General features: G+C 39.4%; 1 pseudogene; it reads right to left on the reverse strand.

The window, feature by feature from the left end:
• Positions 1-1,422: 1,422 nt before the first annotated feature.
• LOC149157376 ((6-4)DNA photolyase pseudogene) lies at positions 1,423-2,606 on the reverse strand (annotated as a pseudogene).
• Between the last annotated feature and the right edge of the window lie 6,172 nt (positions 2,607-8,778).

Genomic DNA, 8,778 nt, shown 5'->3' on the forward strand with positions numbered 1-8,778 from the left:
GTAAATTGATTAGAATGATTGATTTGGGGTTTTTTAATTAAATAACGGGGTTTTTCTGGGCTGCATGGGCAAAATCACAGCTTCAAACAGAGAAATATAATGAACAACACAGGTTGACGACTGAGGCAAGGTAGGCAAGGAATTTAGCATCAAATCTAGATTTTTAAATGGGATGGCAAGACTGGTGAGGAGCTAAGGAGGGCAAATAATACTTTGAATCCTCCTTAAACAGAAGAAAACATTGAATTGAACAAACTTAAAAGTGGAGCATGGCAGGCATGAATTCTCACTTTAACACTTCATTTGTTCATTTAGATATGATCATGTAGTGAAATGGAACATAACAGATTACATATGAAACACAAGAAACACCTATGCTAAATTAACATACCACAGGGATCTCAGATGTTAGAGCTATGAAATTTCATTAAAAATCTCTGTCATTGACTGTACAATGAAGCTCAGTTTCTCCTCCAGCTCTCAGCCCTCAGAAACTCTCCCCTCCCTTCTCTCTAAAAATGAATTTTTTAATATAATGAATACAATGCTGCCCAAAACAGGGGCGCTGTTTCACCTGCAGCCATGAAGATAGAAAAGAATATTTGATCTACTCTAAAGATGGAAAAGACTCCCATTATTCCAGGTCGAGGACTTCTAATGACACATGAAAATTAAAACCAATCCTGGAGCGTAGACTAGCTAAAAACAAAAATAGGCAATCGAATTTTTGAATGCCGCTTTACAGAAGAGGTCCCAATATTTGATGCTAAAATATGGTTTAAATTGCCACATGTGTTCTTTGAATGAATCGCATGTCTACATTTTGCAACGCCCGCCACTTCAACATCTGTTTCATAGTAATCTACGCCAAGCATCATTGCATCTTTCAATGAAACATAAGATTCTATCTGAGATCGGATACCGATTATAGAGTGCTCAATAGAACAGTTTTGGAGGAAGCATCCGTGTTTGTTGTTACAACCTTTGATTGTGTTCCTTTAAATCTTTGCAGTGAGGCACGCGGCATTCAGATTCTTTGCAAGCCCGTCCATGTAATTGTAACAAATACCACATTTTCTTGCAAAGAGAACAACCCCCAGAAGCACGAATTTTACACTGTCTTCCATGACGAAAAAGGCCTTTTACTCTGCGGCAATTTGTATATTGGCACTGAGGAGAGCAACACAGAGAAGCATGTGCCAAGAGTTGTCTGGCAATCATCATTGATTGTCAAAGGATTCGCTCCATGAGAAAGAAACATTTTCACAGTTTTGTCAAGGCCGAGACCGGTTATAATGGTTGTTTCTGGTTGGTCAAAGACAACAAAATACAAATCGTTAATATCTGTAAAGCAAACCTGTATGTCAACCAAACTTGGAGATGCCCGTTCAATTCTTGATTGGCTTCCAGAGTCTTCCTTCACTACCACTTTTTTCGATTAGATTGTGTTGGGTAGAAGGCCCCTAAGTCGATATTTCCCTGAACTGTCTGTTGTTGCTTCTTTGGGGTTTGTTTAATTACATCATCGATATTTCTCCTATAGCTGGAATTTTTCTTTACACGTTGTAATTGCACTTGACTAATCTCAGTCTTAACTCCTTTGTTCAGTGCATACGTTGCTGCAATCTTTTCCTTACAGTTCTTGCTTGCGTCCAGATGAGATACCAGAGGTTCAGGATAGTCTTTGCCAATGATACATTTCACCTTCCTTTGAACATCAATTGGTGCAGTCCAGGGCTCATATATATATTCTTTTGGCATATCTTTCAACACAGGAAGAAAATACCATATGTATTTACCATCAGGATCATAATTTTTTCCAAACGAAATCGGAGAATATATGCGATGGTACTGGAAAAAAAAATGTTGAACAAGACAGCCACATCCATTTGCTATTATTAATTGCCCAATCTGAATCAATCAGTAATCTGTCTAAGACATCTCGACCCTTCTCCCAGTGGACAAACAAGTCACCACGAGTTAAAAAAAAAAAAAACATGCAACTATATGACGAGCAAGATGATGCATCCATCCCCATTTCGAAGCTGCACCATGGCTGCATCAATCCAGGGGTATCCTGTCTGACCATCTCTCCAAGCAGAAAGTAGGCTATCATTATCATTCCATGGAATCTACCCATTTAAGACACACTGTTTGCAAATTGGATTTCCCTCCATTTGATCAAACTTGGGTGTCCCGTATGCCACTGTGTAGAAAAACACTCTCCATAGCAACTGCCTTTCCAGTGAAACTGGAGGTTTCGTATATTTTTTCACTTTTCTATACACTTCTTGCAGGCGCTGATAAAATAATCTTGATGACAGACAACCAAATTTCAAGTACAGTGACAAAGCAGTTGTGGCGGGCTTCAGGAATGCAGTTGGGTCCCCTTTAGGCTTTTCAAATGCTGCTACCCATTTCTGATCCTGTAGAGATTCATCCATTCTCTTCAGTGCTTCTGTCTCACCACCAACAAAAGGAGTGCATTCTTCGTGAGACACATCTCCAAAACCAAGATCTGTAAGCGTTGGTATAGGCAAATTTTTTGAATTGTCAACACCAACAGGAGGGATCGAAGGTGGCCCAAAATTTAACTTGGCCGGCATAATAAGAAGACCCAAATCTAACAAAATTGATTATATGTCCACAATGGACAATATGAGCTCTTAACCACTGATTGATTAAAATAAACAAACTCAATAATCTGATTGCCACCTCTGACTCAAGTATACAACCGGATAAAAGGGCGCTTTCAGTCCAGCGATTCCTTGACTAAGTAACCAGATCTGAGATTGCTGATGATGTTTTGTTTGTGTTTGTGCAGGGATAGAATCTTGAAGTCGCTGCTGCCTTTTGGATAGTTGAAGAACAAATTACATAATCTAGAGTTGGAGAATAAATTACATAATCTAGAACAACATATTAATGATTTCTTCTTCAAAACAGGGTTTTGAAGAAGAATCAATCTCTGACATGAGACGGAGTCTAACACATTTGATGTCTTTATTTTCCTAAATATATCATAGCCCTGATGGATGAAACTAGATCTAGGGTCTTCAAACTCATTCAATCCTCACTCAAAGTACAAGTCGATCCATGTGAAAAGATGTTATCATGTCGAACATGGAAAGACATCACCTGATTACCAGCCAATGATGTAAGCTATTAACAGGCGCGAGAGGAATCACCGATAATGATGATGACCCTGAAGGTACTGTAGTACAATTCATGTGGTGTGAATACATGAGTCAATGTCGAACACCACGTAAAATCTTTCAGTCGAAGGCCATTTGTAAACCTGTCGCAGGAAGTGAGAAACTTTCCATTGAGGCATGCAAACTTCAAAGTACTAAAAAGGTTGTTCCTAAGTCAACTTCTTGGATAATGAAATAATGTCAACAAGAAGTGACCCATCATAGGAGGGCCTTAATGAATCCCACATCTACGACATGAAATGGAGAAAATGATTTTGTAGAGGTGAAAATGATATGATGATACAAGGTTCAGGGTGGCAGTCATGAAAGAATGGAGTGTTAAGGTATTACAGCGGATGAGGTGTTAGCTGGGTTGGTGAATTCTCTGAGCGACTTCTCTTCAACATGTCAGTGACACTAGAATGGATTGGTAGCATTAACCCCAAAATGGATGGTACGGAGGACCAATGGTGATATCACCGGTGATCGGAATAACCCAACCTGACTCAATCATGTTGATGGAGTGTAAGTGTCATGTTCAAGAGCGACTTGCTACCAATGAAGTTCTTCAATTTTTCTTCCCTTTTTCCCCAGTCATTGCTGACTAGCACCTCTTTATTTTTGTCAAGCTTTAGGAGGATAACATATGCTTGTTCTATAATTTTCCTTTCAGGAAAACCTGTCACTATGTTTTATCGAGCCTAGCGATAGTGAAACTCACTTTGGTTTGCATGGACAAGTTTGTCGCTATTGTTTTAATGAGTTTAATGACAAAGATAACTCGATCCTTTTCAGTTTTAGAGAGTTTGAAGAGAGACAGAAAGGAAACTCCAGTAGTCCTTTTTCATAGTATAATCCCTTAAGTTTGAAAAAGTATAAAATAATACGAAAGGGATGACTTTTCGTTAGTTTTAATGAGCCAAACAAGACAAGTGCTCGATAGTTTTTTGTAATGATCCCTCAGGTCCAAAAAGATTAAAATATAGAGGAGGGATGGCACTTCCAATCACTTTAACGAGCTGGAGAGGCCAATTGCTCGGCAATATTTTTATATTTTACGAGTCTAAAAAGAGCTTAAAGAGACTCGTTTTTGAGGAACAAGTGATGTTTTTGGGTAGTAGCTGGTTCCAGGTAAGGTTTGGAACTTTTCAATCACGACAGTGTAAAGAAGGTGTCTAATAGAATCACTCGTCGCAGCTATTCCTCAAAAGGGTAAACAATCAGGTGGAGGCATATGATCAGCTAAAATGCTGGAGGTGATGGTAAGAACACGACCAAGGCTCAAAAGATGATAGCAATGCGATCACAATGGTTATTTACCAAAGGTGGGTTCATTTTTTAATGAGCTTGAACTCTGGGGGAACATATTCTCATTGCTAGGTTTATTTTTTAACGAGCTTGAACATATTCTCATTGCTAGGTTTATTTTTTAACAAGCTTGAACTTCGCGTAAACCTGCTTGTGCCAGTCATATAATAAGGATGTCTCTCATTAGTAGGTTCATTTTTTAGGGAGCTTGCCCCATGGGAAACTTTGCTCTGAAGCCTTTTGTATGCAAGCTAGGAATGACCAACTATTGTCCTAAGGGTTAATGAACTACTGAGGTTAGGTAGGATAGATTCATAGAAACATCTCTTTTACTTTGTCGGTGCCATTTGGCCCTTGCAAAGGTGAATGGTTGACCAGACCAATCACCTAACTTAAGTAGTTGAAGTTAGTAAAAACTATGGGGTTAGAGTTATGCTGGTCACTTTTCACTTGTGTAAAAAAGGTTTTCATGCCCCCAGGTATAAATAGAAGTAGAGTTTCCATGTTACCATACGGAAGTTCTTGCATTAGCAAGATCATTCCATCCAAGCAGCAAACAAAAAACTTCCTTGGCTTTGTACATCGAAATAGACAAAGGTGAATGGTGGGTGCTTCCAATCACGTAACCTTTGACGAGGGAATCCTTTTCCAGTCTAATCCCATTTTCCTAAATGGACGAGTGCGTTAGACTATTCATATATCCTATGAGGAAACCTACCTTATATCTCGGGTTTTCCTTCCGAAGCAGACCAGGGCGCATGCCCCCTGGGTTTAGTTACATTCACTGAATCACTTGTGCTCATCAGGTGGATGGACTGGAGGTTGATGAGACATTCCTTCTGCAAAAAGACCATTTAGGGATGGCATTTGACTAGTAGCTGTGTTTGAACTAGGGAATGAAAGCTATTCTATGAGATGAACCATTTTGCCTTCATACGGGAAACACATCACTCGAAAGAGTGAGGAAACAATAGCTCCCATGCTGTAAATGTAGTCACGTCCAAGGAGTAGATTGTAATCTAGAGGCCCTTGGAATACCATCACATTTAGATGAATGATTTTCCTTCTCAAAGTTATAGGAAAATTTGGAAGGATCCCTAACGGTCGACTAGTTCCTTTATTGAAGCCTGACAGATTTCGAATCTCAAGCAGAAGCGATGGCGAACCAAGCACTTTCTAAGCGGTTGAGGAAAGGATACTCACAGAAGCCCCTTCATCTATGATAGTACCAGCCATGATCATTCTATAAGCTTGTACTATGATTCGGAATGGTACGTTAGATGGTAGGTAGGGTATCCCTAGTAGATTCCAGTCAAAGGAAATGACTAGATTGCTTGGAGGATAGACCGAATAAATGGCCGGATGAATCTCTTGAACTAAGGGACTCCCTGTTTAGTCAATTTAGTGTTCCTAAATTGATATCATTAATTGTCAACCCGGGGCTCGTAAGCTGATGAAGTGAAGGTGTACTATATGTACTTAAGCAACCTCTTAGAGCTTTTTGTCGTTTGGGGTGTTGTTTGTGGTTAATTTATCTTCCTAAGATGGAGTGATGATTATAAACAGATGAGTGCTAGTGTGTGTAAGGTGAATTCTAGATGAGTGGGGGTGTGTGATTGGTGGTTTCTAACTACTTGCTAAATTTGTAAAGGAAAAACGTAAATGAAATAAATAACTTGAAATGAACTGAAAGCAAAGAACCACTTTCTAATGGCATTAGTCACTACTCATGTTGCTGCAAATAAAAAGATAAGAAAATCACTTCAAAGACCAATGATAATGTTAATCTCTTCCTAACTCTCTGCTTCTAACACATAGTACTGTGTAAAACATGATTAGGAAGTAGCTAAAGATAAGTCTAAGCAATGATAAAGCTCTAAATGACAAATTATAACACTACTATGCCTTTCTCCATCATTCTGCTTCCAACATACATGGTTATGTGTAACAAGTGGAAAAAGAGTTAGTGCTATAAGCCAAGACTAATTCAGAACAAGCTGTAATTCATTAGTATTCTGCTCCCTTAAAGATAAACAATTTATGATAAAGAGACCATTAATTAGTTAGCATACAACTTGAGAAACTAAACTAAAAGCTAACTAGAAAATAGAGTAAAGGGAAGCACTATGAATATGACAACTGCAACTACCACTAGATATAAAGCAAATACACAAACACACACACAATCCTGGGTTAAAAACCTGCAGAAAAACAAATCTGATCAGTCAAAGTAAAGGCTGCAAATGAAATAGCAATGAAAGTAAATCAAGCTGTACATGTTTCAAGAAAAGGAAATGCTGAATGTAAAATAAGGAAATTGCAAGAATATAAACATGAAATACTATACAAGGGCTGTCATGAACGGGGGCCCTCCATCCATAAAACCCACAGAAGACTCAAGGATTTGAAAACGTCAGCACAGCACTGTTTCTATTACTCCATATGCAGAAAAGTACAGTCAAGAGTGCTAGAACAACACTATAAAAACAGAGTTTTGAGATGCACTAAAATTATAACGAGTACATAAAACACAACAGCTAAAAAGTAACATTAAGCGTACGCAGACGCTAGTTTTTATAGGCATCTGAACAATGGCCTAATGCGTAAAGCTAAAACTAAAAAATAACTAATCTGTCATGCGTAATAAAGGTTTAGCAACACGTCATAAGCCTCGTGGATGAGCTGGAGGTTCTGGTCGTCATGGGAATTGAATCCAGAGTTGGATTATGTCCCCCACAACCTGCGTAACACGGACAAATCACCATTTGCACTGACGTGACCCAACAGCTTACGCAACACCGTTAAGCTGCCTTTGTTGACCGTGGCTTGACCCTCGTTGACCGGAGGTGTAGATGATGTGGCTGGCCGAACCAATAGCACAGGAACCTCGAGCACCTTTATTCCCACGTGCCCATGTGGTTCGTTTTGCAAAATGACACGTGGAACCTTGAGATTAACAAAAAGGCTGCGGGATCACCAGATGGCTGCGGAATCGCTGAATGGCTGCAGAATTGCCAGACAGCTACGGAATCTCTGTAAATATGTCAAAATCTAAACAAAACAGTCACACATTAGCAAAGTCCACTTGATCATGCTTAAAGACATCTAATGTAATGATCTGGGTAGGTTTACAAGGAAAATGAGGCAAAAGAGAGAGATAAGTGAGGAAAAACAGTAGGTAATAATGGATGATGAGGTGCAAGTTAGAGGCTCTACATACCCCCACTACGAGGGCATTGCATGTCCTCATGCAAAAACACTGCTTAATCAACCTGCTGAGATGCCTCTACTAAGACATCTAATCTTCTCTTCTTCCTCTGTGTGGCCATATTGACTCTTGGTTTCTTTACCAAGCATCTGAACTTTAGATTGACCAAGGCTCTACTTAATTTTCTGCATTTCTTCCTTAGCTTTTTGTTATTCCTTTGCCACAGGCCCAGATGTAGCATGGTATTATCATGAACCATCTTATCCACTTTAGCTTGATCCTTCAATTTTTCATTTTCTTGTATGATATGGCGATTTAGAACCTCAATCTCAAAAATTTCCTGTTTGAGTGAGCGAACTTGCTACTCCAAAGGTTGAACATTGCTTGGGCCAGCAGCTGCTTGTTCCAACGTCTCCAGGTAATTATAAACTTTCTACTGATCTGGGTCAACCTCTGGTGACTTCTTTGGACTAGGCTCATACTCAAATTCGGATCCATGTTCATATTCAGGTTCATGCTCAAAAGGACTTTCCTCACGTGGAGGACTAGTCTCAACATGCTCAGCTTGTGGAGGGATTTTCTCAAAGTCAAGTTTTGTAGCAACCTTTTCAGGTGTGCTCAAGTTAATGATGAGTGACTTTTTACCTTTTGTGGCCCCCACTTTATCTTGTATCCTTCTGCTCCTTCTCACGGTGGTGATGCTCTGTTTTTCTTTTTGTGCCTTTTGCTTTTGTTTTTCCACCTTCTTGGAAAGAGCAGTCTCATGGAGTTTGGCCATTCTTTGTGCTAAGGGCTGAGTGTCTTCTTCACTAGAATTTTCAGGAGTGAGGTAGGTTTCTTGGACTACAACTTTGCCTTTATCTTTCTTTTGTTTCTTCCTACTCTCTTTTCTCTTTTGAGCAACTTCTTGGGCAAGTTCTGAAAGGGTTTCTGTGATGATTCCTTGAGCTGTTTGGTCAGTAACTTCAGTAAGTCCAGGGTCAATTTCCTGTTCAGAATGATGTACATCAGTTTCCTCATCAATCTGTTCTTGGACAGTTTCTTCTTGGACAGTTGTTTCAAGGACAG

This window comes from Pinus tabuliformis, chromosome 5_2 (assembly GCF_031772625.1).
Source record: "Pinus tabuliformis cultivar Carrire ecotype Pingquan chromosome 5_2, CPIR1, whole genome shotgun sequence".
In the NCBI taxonomy this organism is placed as follows: Eukaryota; Viridiplantae; Streptophyta; class Pinopsida; order Pinales; family Pinaceae; genus Pinus; species Pinus tabuliformis.